The following is a 10892-nucleotide window of genomic DNA, read 5'->3' as shown; positions in this document are numbered from 1 at the left end:
GCTGGTGTAACCGAAGTGAAATGGCTAGCTAGTTAGCGCGCGCTAATAGCGTTTCAAACGTCACTCGCTCTGAGACTTGGAGTGGTTGTTCCCCTTGCTCTGCATGGGTAACGCTGCTTCGAGGGTGGCTGTTGTCGTTGTGTTGCTGGTTCGAGCCCAGGGAGGAGCGAGGAGAGGCACGGAAGCTATACTGCTACACTGGCAATCCTAAAGGGCCTATAAGAACATCCAATAGTCAAAGATTAATGAAATACAAATGGTATAGAGGGAAATAGTCCTATAATTCCTATAATAACTACAACCTAAAACTTCTTATCTGGGAATATTGAAGACTCATGTTAAAAGGAACCACCAGCTTTCATATGTTCTCATGTTCTGAGCAAGGAACTTAAACGTTAGCTTTCTTACATGGCACATATTGCACTTTTACTTTCTTCTCCAACACTTTGTTTTTGCATTATTTCAACCAAATTGAACATGTTTCATTATTTACTTGAGGCAAGATTGATTTTATTGATGTATTATATTAAGTTAAAATAAGTGTTCATTCAGTATTGTTGTAATTGTCATTATTACAAGTAAATGTAAAAAAAATTGTATCGGCTTTTTTGGTTGTCCAATAATCGGTATCGGTATCTGCGTTGAAAAATCATAATCAGTCGACCTCTAGTTAAGGCTGCTACAATATCATTGAGTTACACAGCTACTTTAGCTGTACTTTAGCTACAGCTTTTAAACGTTATAAAACAGCTTTCAACATGAGGCAGACAGATCTTACATTTCTCCAGTGTGTCAGCAAGCTCCTTCTGGTTCATTTTCCTCAGGACGTGCAGTGTGATCTTCAGAGCCCCCTCTCTGGCACTGCTCTCCTGCTTCTATTCTTCAGCATCCACCACTTCCTTATCCTGCTTCTTCAGCTCGTTCTTCACAAACGTCATAATTTTCTCTTCAAGCAACTGAAATAAATAGAGTATTTAAGTTAAGCAAGAGACAACATGCTTTCTCATAACACATTAATGAATGATTGACAGATCAACTTTACTTGAGGTAAACAAAAACAAATGTACATAACAGGACCACATACACTGAATATGGAGGCCAGGTCTGTTTGATGACTCTGGGAAGACCGACCACTGAGAATCTCTGACTCTGATCTCTCCTGTTGGCTTCTGTGGACACACACACACACACACACACACACACACACACACACACACACACACACACACACACACACACACACACACACACACACACACACACACACACACATGGAGGGAGGGAATGTTGTGTTTGTTTAATATTGTTTTAGGACTAATGAAAATGGACAAAAGGATTAGCCTATGGATTATGAAAACAACAAAATAAATGGGAAAATGGGAGAGAAATGACTAGAGACAGTGTTGTTTAACTCACTGACCATGACCCATGAGTTCTTCTTACCTTTGTTCAGTAGAAAAGTCTCCCTCTCTAAAGTATATAGGTTGTTCCATAGACTGGTCACTCTTCATGGACACACAGCTGGGTACAGGGGAGGCTGGTCTCTCCTGCTTGATTGGACTTCAACACAACAGAGACAAACATTACATCTCTCATCTACTCTGAGCTCAGATGGGGAAACAGAAGAGTTTCATTCCAAAAAGCTATATATCCATTTTCAGAAATGTTCGAAAATTAGCTTTTATTCTTTAAAGAAGTTATGTTTATGTTAAGTTATGTTTTTTTGCTAAATGAGATGGCGCGTGGGAACCTGCTTCTATAAGCCAATGAGGAGATGGCACGTGGGTACCTGCTTCTATAAACCAATGAGGAGATGCAGCGCGAACTGCGTCACAAATAGATCTGACTTCCAGACGCTCGTTGGCGCGTGCGAACAGTGTGTCATTTTTAATAACGAAATTCATTTAGCGACGCGAGCGTTGTAGTTAGCCCCGCTAAAAGGCTGGTGTCGTTACTCTGCCTTCTCCGGGGGCATGTTGAGGTAAATTTACTAACCGGGAGGGTTGAATTATGTAATTTATTGGTGGGCTGGAAGACGCGCTCTTGTCTTTTCTATTCCGAGGTTGTTTACTCGCAATATCAGATATTAAGATGTTTTTTATAATGAATGTTTACTGAGGTTGAGGCTGACTAGTGATTATTTACCCGGTGTTCAATACCTGCTATTGAGGCGCCCTGAAAATAATATTCAAAAGATTGGTCCTTGGACACAGAGGGGTTAAACACTAAAGTTACCGTCCATCTAGTGAAGAGAGGAGAACCGGACAGAGGTAGCCAGAATCCGTCAACTAGAGAATGATGTATTGTTAGCTAAGTTAACTAGGATGCTGCTGGTTGAGTAGCTAGCTAGCTTACCGAGCTGTACCGACTAGCTTGGCTAGCTAGCTGGTCGTTCTGTACCTCGTCTCGATGAAAATGACGAATCCGGTGAACCACAAATTGAAACAAGGATAGAGAGTGAAAAGGATCTGGCTACACTCATACTGTCCCTGACCGTAAATAAAAAAAGGAAATTGAACACTGAACTTCGGTGTCTCAACACTGTAGTGAACTCCGTCGTTATTCCCCAAGATCACCTCAGCCCACTCTGCGCGTAACCGGACAATATGCTTGGCGCCACACCGAACGTGGACGCGGACAGATATGTATGTGGACGCGGATAGTTCTGTACGGGGACGCGGACAGTTCTGTACGGGGACGCGGACAGTTCCAGAACGCGGACATGAGCAGTGCAACACAATCAACTAAACCCAGTCTTTACAGTGGGTTACATTAGTAATATTCATTTTTTATTATTATGTTAAACAAACATTCTAAGTTTTTACATAACAATGTTTTGAGATCTGGGCCCATATCGCCAAAGTGTCTCAGAGTAGAAAATTGGTCGTATAAGTGCTGAGAATAAAGACATTTTACACTCATGGGTATAAATTAAAGCTATGCATGAAGTCTCTAGTCCCACCTAGTCGGCAGATATTTAGGACACCTGGTGAGCTGTCCTAAGTAGTTAAGAGTTAACAGCAGGTGTCTTGATAATACTATAGAATAATGCAGTGAGTCAGTGGTTTCTGTGCCACATGTAATTGCTTTGGAGTAGTTAAAAATAATGTTTTGATATTTCGATATGATCAATCCATAAATAATATAGACCTACATGCAACAGTAGGTCTTGTGCTTTTGACAATGATTTATGTATAATAATTATGTATCACAAGTGATACCATGTATGTCTCAAGCATTTTGTCTTCATTTTGGCAGATTAACTCATGTTTATTTCTGAAGATTAACTCAGGTTTTCGCCGAGCGGCTAAGGAGTTGGAGCTGTGGCAGGAGTTGGACCTGTGGCTGAAAGGTGGCTGGTTCGAATCCCGGGCCGGGCGCTGGAAAAAACAGGTGGAATTGATCTGACCACTGGAGGGCTGCTGGGTTCACATCCTCAAAACATTCACCTTTCGTTGATCAGAACTCTAGAGGTTCTTCTTCACTGAACCCAAAAATATATATAACTTTTATTGATTTCATATATTAAGGAAGTGATAGAAGCCTTTTTGGTTCTATAAGGAACCTTATTTTCTAAACACGTTTTTCTTTTGATTATTTAATTATCTACATCATGTTATTTCAAGTTCTCCCTTTGGAGCGCAACATCACATTGTTAAAAAATAATCCTAAATTGGGCATGGCTATAAATTGGGCAATTGAAGGCATCTGGGGCGTAATATGTGTTAGATGAAAATGAACATTGTATGCAACGTTGTAGGCAACATTCTTGGCAAGGGACTTGATGCTACTATGCCAAAGCTATTAGAGTTGTTAAACGGGTGTGAAGAGTGTGTTGATATAACGGTTATATTGTCAAAAATCTGCTTGTAACAACGATCAGAATTGGTTAAAAAAATATGCATTCCATTATATTAGGCAATAATTAAGAGCAGACAAAGTGGTTGTGTCGTGAAAATTCGATCAAATGTCTTACATTGCAACGAGTACAGTCAGGGTGCCGTGGAACCCCTGCAGTACCTCCACAGACCCCGGATTGAGAACCCCTGCAGTACCTCCACAGACCCCGGATTGAGAACCCCTGCAGTACCTCCACAGACCCCGGATTGAGAACCCCTGCAGTACCTCCGCAGACCCCGGATTGAGAACCCCTGCAGTACCTCCGCAGACCCCGGATTGAGAACCCCTGCAGTACCTCCACAGACCCCGGATTGAGAACCCCTGCAGTACCTCCAAAGACCCCGGATTGAGAACCCCTGCAGTACCTCCACAGACCCCGGATTGAGAACCCCTGCAGTACCTACACAGACCCCGGACTGAGAACCCCTGCAGTACCTCCACAGACCCCGGATTGAGAACCCCTGCAGTACCTCCACAGACCCCGAATTGAGAACCCCTGCAGTACCTCCACAGACCCCGGATTGAGAACCCCTGCAGTACCTCCACAGACCCCGGATTGAGAACCCCTGCAGTACCTCCACAGACCCCGGATTGAGAACCCCTGCAGTACCTCCACAGACCCCGGATTGAGAACCCCTGCAGTACCTCCACAGACCCCGGATTGAGAACCCCTGCAGTACCTCCACAGACCCCGGATTGAGAACCCCTGCAGTACCTCCACAGACCCCAGATTGAGAAACCCTGCAGTACCTCCACAGACCCCAGATTGAGAACCCCTGCAGTACCTCCACAGACCCCGGATTGAGAACCCCTGCAGTACCTCCACAGACCCCGGATTGAGAACCCCTGCAGTACCTCCACAGACCCCAGATTGAGAACCCCTGCAGTACCTCCACAGACCCCGGATTGAGAACCCCTACAGTACCTCCACAGACCCCGGATTGAGAACCCCTGCAGTACCTCCACAGACCCCGGATTGAGAACCCCTGCAGTACCTCCACAGACCCCGGATTGAGAACCCCTGCAGTACCTCCACAGACCCCGGATTGAGAACCCCTGCAGTACCTCCACAGACCCCGGATTGAGAACCCCTGCAGTACCTCCACAGACCCCGGATTGAGAACCCCTGCAGTACCTCCACAGACCCCGGATTGAGAACCCCTGCAGTACCTCCATAGACCCCGGATTGAGAACCCCTGATTTAGCAGATGCTCTTATCCAGAGTGATTTACAGTAAGTGCATTCATCTTAAAATAGCTATTTATTTTGGAAATTAACTTAATTAATTATTCATAAAATTGTCATCTCACCTCTTAGCTTTGGTGTCATGTCCCCCAGAGAGACTCATTTTAGAGGCAGGGCCCCCCTCCTCTCTCTCCCCAGAGAGACTCATTTTAGAGCACTGACCCCTAAACAGAGATCCAACATGTTGGTTGTGGTTAACACAGTGACAACTAAACAGAGATCCAGCATGTTGGTTGTGGTTAACACAGTGACAACTAATTCTTGATTGGCCATTGTTCTTATTTATTCATTATCTCATTGAGAAATAAAACATTTACTAACAGACATATGGAAACAGTCAGATGATTTAATGCAATCACATGGACATGAATATGTAGTTATGACATCTCTTCTCCATGGTAACTGTTCAGGTAGTTCTAGACAGTACAGCAACAATAATAATAATAATAATAATAAGTCACTGTTTGTTAAGGTAGTTATAGACAGTGCAGCAACACAAGGTCATGTCTCACACTTATTTGTATTCATTAAAAGTAGGATATTTATTGTCTTTCAATCTGTTATTTTCTAAATGTATCTGAGAATGTAGACAGAAGGGCTAAAACGGACATGATTGATCTGAGGGGGAAATCATTGGTCCATTCAGAAAGGTTTTTTGCATCAAGTAAGAGATGTTATATTATATAAAGTAGACTAGGTTATAATGTATAATAGTGGTTGTTAGTGATATGTAGATGTTATATTATGTAAAGTAGACTAGGTTATAATGTATAGTAGTGGTTTGTTAGTGATATGTAGATGTTATATTATGTAAAGTAGACTAGGTTATAATGTATAGTAGTGGGTTGTTAGTGATATGTAGATGTTATATTATGTAAAGTAGACTAGGTTATAATGTATAGTAGTGGGTTGTTAGTGATATGTAGATGTTATATTATGTAAAGTAGACTAGGTTATAATGTATAGTAGTGGGTTGTTAGTGATATGTAGATGTTATATTATGTAAAGTAGACTAGGTTATAATGTATAATAGCAGTTTGTTAGTGATATGTAGATCAAGGTCTATACCTCGGCTATAGCCTACATATCATAGATGACCAGTCTAAACCTGTTCAGATCAGTTCACATAATGTTATAGTCCTACCAGTAGCAGGACAGAGAATGTACTGTATATAGCCTACATATCATAGATGACCAGCCTAAACTTGTTCAGATCAGTTCACATAATGTTATAGTCCTACCAGTAGCAGGACAGAGAATGTACTGTATATAGCCTACATATCATAGCAGGACAGAGAATCTACACTATATATACAAAAGTATGTGGACACCCCTTCAAATTAGTGGATTCTGCTATTTCAGCCACACCCGTTGCTGACAGGTGTATAAAATCGAGCAGACCGCCATGCAATCTCCATAGACAAACATTGGCAGTAGAATGACCTGTACTGAAGACCTCAGTGACTTTCAACGTGGCACCGTCATAGGATGCCACCGATCCAACAAGTCAGTTCGTCAAATTCCTGCCCTGCTGGAGCTGCCCCAGTCAAATGTGAATGCTGTTATTGTTGCCCCAGTCAACTTTGACTGCTGTTATTGTTGCCCCGGTCAAATGTGACTGCTGTTATTGTTGCCCCGGTCAAATGTGACTGCTGTTATTGTGAAGTGGAAACATCTAGGAGCACGGCTCAACCGTGAAGTGGAAGGCCACACAAGCTCACAGAACGGGCCAACCGAGTGCGGAAGCGCATAAAAATGGTCTGTCCTCGGTTGCAACACTCACTACCGAGTTCCAAACTGCAACGTCAGCAAAATAACTGTTATAGTCGGGAGCTTCATGAAATGGGTTTCCACGGCCGAGCAGCCGCACACAAGATCACCATGCGCAATGCCAAGCATCGGCTTGAGTGGTGTAAAGCTCGCTGCCATTGGACTCTGGAGCAGTGGAAACGTGTTCTTTGGAGTTATGAATCACGCTTCACCATCTGGCAGTCCGACGGACGAATCTGGGTTTGGCGGATGCCAGGAAAACGCTACCTGCCCGAATGCATAGTGCCAACTGTAAAGTTTGGTGGAGGAGGAATAATGGTCTGGGGCTGTTTTTCATGGTTCGGGCCCCCTAGTTCTAGTGAAGAGAAATCTTAACTCTACAGTATAAAATTATATTCTAGACGATACTGTGCTTCCAACTTTGTGGCAACAGTTTGGGGAATGCCCTTTCCTGTTTCAGCATAACAATGTGCACAAAGCGAGGTCCATACAGAAATGGCTTGTCGAGATCGGTGTGGAAGAACTTGACCGGCCTGCACAGAGCCCTGACCTCAACCCCATCGAACACCATAGGGATGAATTGGAACGCCGACTGCGAGCCCGGCCTAATCACCCAAATTCAGTGCCCGACCTCCCTAATGCTCTTGTGGCTGAATGGAAGCAAGTCCCCGCAGCAATGTTCCAACATCTAGTTGAAAGCCTTCCCAGAAGAGTGGAGGCTGTTATAGCAGCAAATGGGGGAAAAACCCCATATGAATGCCCATGATTTTGTAATGAGATGTATGAATAGCAGGTGTCCACATACTCTTGGTAATGTAGTGTATATAGCCTAATCAAAATCAAATCAAATCAAATGTTATTGGTCACAATGTCAGAGCGGCATAGACTAAGATACAGTAGAATAGTATAGAATACAGTATATACATATGAGATGAGTAATGCATAGACTAAGATACAGTAGAATAGTATAGAATACAGTAGATACATATGAGATGAGTAATGCCAGATATTTATAGCCTGGGCCAGATACTTTTCACAACATTTCCAACAGAGACCATCAGGTTGGTCGGCATGATTAGTGATCATATTGTAGCTCAAACCTACTGTGATGTTGAATGTCTGACGATGACCTAACTTTATAATAGTTCGTAGCCTACCTACCAGAATCTGCCCGTCTTTCCTTCAAATCAACACATTTATCTGTCTTCTAATGCAGTGGTGTAAAGTACTTCAGTAAAATACTTTAAAGTACTACTTAAGTAGTTTTTTTTCGGGGTATCTGTCCTTTACTTTACTATTTATATTTTTAACAACTTTTACTTTTACTTCACTACAGTCATAAAGAAAATGATGTACTTTTTACTCCATACATTTTCCCTGACACCCAAAAGTATTCGTGACGTTTTGAATGCTTAGCAGGACAGGAAAATGGTCCAATTCACACATTTATCATAAAATATTTGATGGTCATCCCTACTGCCTCTTATCTGGTGGACTCACTAAACAGAGAACATCCCTGGTCATCTCTACTGTCTCTGATCTGGCAGACTCACTAAACAGAGAACATCCCTGGTCATCCCTACTGCCTCTGATCTGGCAGACTCACTAAACAGAGAACATCCCTGGTCATCCCTACTGCCTCTGATCTGGCAGACTCACTAAACAGAGAACATCCCTGGTCATCCCTACTGCCTCTGATCTGGCAGACTCACTAAACAGAGAACATCCCTGGTCATCCCTACTGCCTCTGATCTGGCAGACTCACTAAACAGAGAACATCCCTGGTCATCCCTACTGCCTCTTATCTGGAGGACTCACTAAACAGAGAACATCCCTGGTCATCCCTACTGCCTCTTATCTGGAGGACTCACTAAACAGAGAACATCCCTGGTCATCCCTACTGCCTCTGATCTGGCAGACTCACTAAACACAAATGCTTTGTTTTTAAATGATGTCTGAGTGTTGGAGTGTGACCCTGGCTATCCGTAAATTAAAATAACAAGACAATTGTGCTGTCTGGTTTGCTTAATAAAATGATGTTTAAATTATCACTACTTTACTTTTACTTTTGATACTTAATTATATTTGAAACCAAATACTTTTAGACTTTTACTGAAGTAGTATTTTACTGTGTGACTTTCACTTTTACTTGAGTCATGTTCTATGAAGGAATCTTTCCTTTTACTCCAGTTTGAGAACTGAGTTCTGTTTCCACCACTGTTCTAACGTTCCATATGAGACACAGTTTCAACAGACATTCTGGAACTGCGTCGGCTACAAAGTTACTTTACATTTCATATCAGGAAATAAAGTAACGGTCACTGGGGGATTTCGTGTTGCATTGCCCGGCTCCCCGGGTGAGCAAAGATTGCGAATTTCAGACCATTCCATTGGTCCTTAAATAAATGTCCACTCCCCTGTAGCACCGGGCCATGCAAAACGAACTTCCCACTGTCGCAGCGCACTGAGACACAGAGTTCTAAACCCAGACGCGTTTCTTCAAGACATCTCTCTTACATTATTTTTGATAAACATATAATTTACTCGAAACCAAGTTTCGCTGTGTTTTTCCCTCCAAAATGTGATTTACTGTAGGACTTTAATAATTGTAAGCAGGCCTACAAACCAAAAACGTTTTTAATGTGAGAATGTTCATTTGTATGCCTCAAATATTAAATTGTCTTAAAATAGTTGATGATAAGTTGAATCAGGTGTGTAAGTGCTGGTAAGAACAAAAGGATTGAGAAACCCTGAGATAAACATAAAACCATATAATTGAAAAGCTCCTCCACCATCTTTACCAGACGTTTTACTGATAACATGTCGGCCTACTGATTAGTTTCCACTTTGAAAACTGCTGTCTGTCAGCAACTCAGCTCCAGTAGCAGTTCTACTAACTAGTAATATCTCATTCCAGGTATTCATTCTCTTATTCTGTCCTTTAGAATAGATTATTGTTCAGAAATACTTACTTTATTTTTCAGTTCTCTCCATATAGTGTTTTCTGCTCTGTCGTCTCAAAATGGATCCTGAACAAAAGAACAACTTTACTTTCTGTTTCAGATCAGCCGTCTCCCCACCCTGATAATAAAGTGTTTTATTGGTATCTTCCACTAGATGGCAGTAAACACCTGCTGTAACTAGACTTTACAACTATGTGTTCGATTTCATAAAATGTAACTGGACTATGTGTTCTGTTTCATACAGGCAGTGTCCCAGAGGAGGAGTGTTGATCTAGGATCAGGCCCCCTCTCCATGTAATCTGATTCATTATGATCTAGGATCAGGTCCCCCTTCTCCAAGTAATCTGATTCATTATGATCTAGGATCAGGCCCCCTCTCCATGTAATCTGATTCATTATGATCTAGGATCAGGTCCCCCTTCTCCAAGTAATCTGATTCATTATGATCTAGGATCAGGTCCTACTCTCCATTATGATCTAAAAGGCTGATCCTAGATCAGCTCTCCTACTCTTTATGAATACTGTCACAGGTGACTCCTCAAGATGAGGCTCATAATTTATAAAAGTTATATTCTTAAAAAAAAATTGAGATCAGTTTCCTCCTCTCCATGTAATCTGATTCATTATGATTGTTTTGTCTCCTGTCTCTTTATATTCATGTAGCCTGGGGGCCATGTAATCTGATTCATTATGATTGTTTTGTCTCATGTCTCTTTATATTCATGTAGCCTGGGGGCCATGTAATCTGATTCAGTCTGATTGTTTTGTCTCATGTCTCTTTATATTCATGTAGCCTGGGGGCCATGTAATCTGATTCATTATGATTGTTTTGTCTCATGTCTCTTTGTATTCATGTAGCCTGGGGGCCATGTAATCTGATTCATTATGATTGTTTTGTCTCATGTCTCTTTATATTCATGTAGCCTGGGGGCCATGTAATCTGATTCATTATGATTGTTTTGTCTCATGTCTCTTTGTATTCATGTAGCCTGGGGGCCATGTAATCTGATTCAT

General features: G+C 42.0%; 1 long non-coding RNA gene across 1 annotated transcript; it reads right to left on the bottom strand.

Annotated features, from left to right (window-relative positions):
- Positions 1 to 1120: 1120 nt before the first annotated feature.
- On the bottom strand, positions 1121 to 5255 carry LOC120044632. The gene is made up of 3 exons (XR_005476572.1): positions 5211 to 5255; positions 1444 to 1560; positions 1121 to 1169 (listed from the first exon to the last, which is right to left on the bottom strand). It is a non-coding gene; the product is annotated as an uncharacterized LOC120044632 (long non-coding RNA).
- Positions 5256 to 10892: the final 5637 nt, after the last annotated feature.

This window comes from Salvelinus namaycush, chromosome 3 (genome assembly GCF_016432855.1).
Source record: "Salvelinus namaycush isolate Seneca chromosome 3, SaNama_1.0, whole genome shotgun sequence".
Classification (NCBI taxonomy): domain Eukaryota; kingdom Metazoa; phylum Chordata; class Actinopteri; order Salmoniformes; family Salmonidae; genus Salvelinus; species Salvelinus namaycush.
Note: the sequence above shows the minus strand (reverse complement) of the source record. Positions and strands in the feature narration are given on the sequence as shown.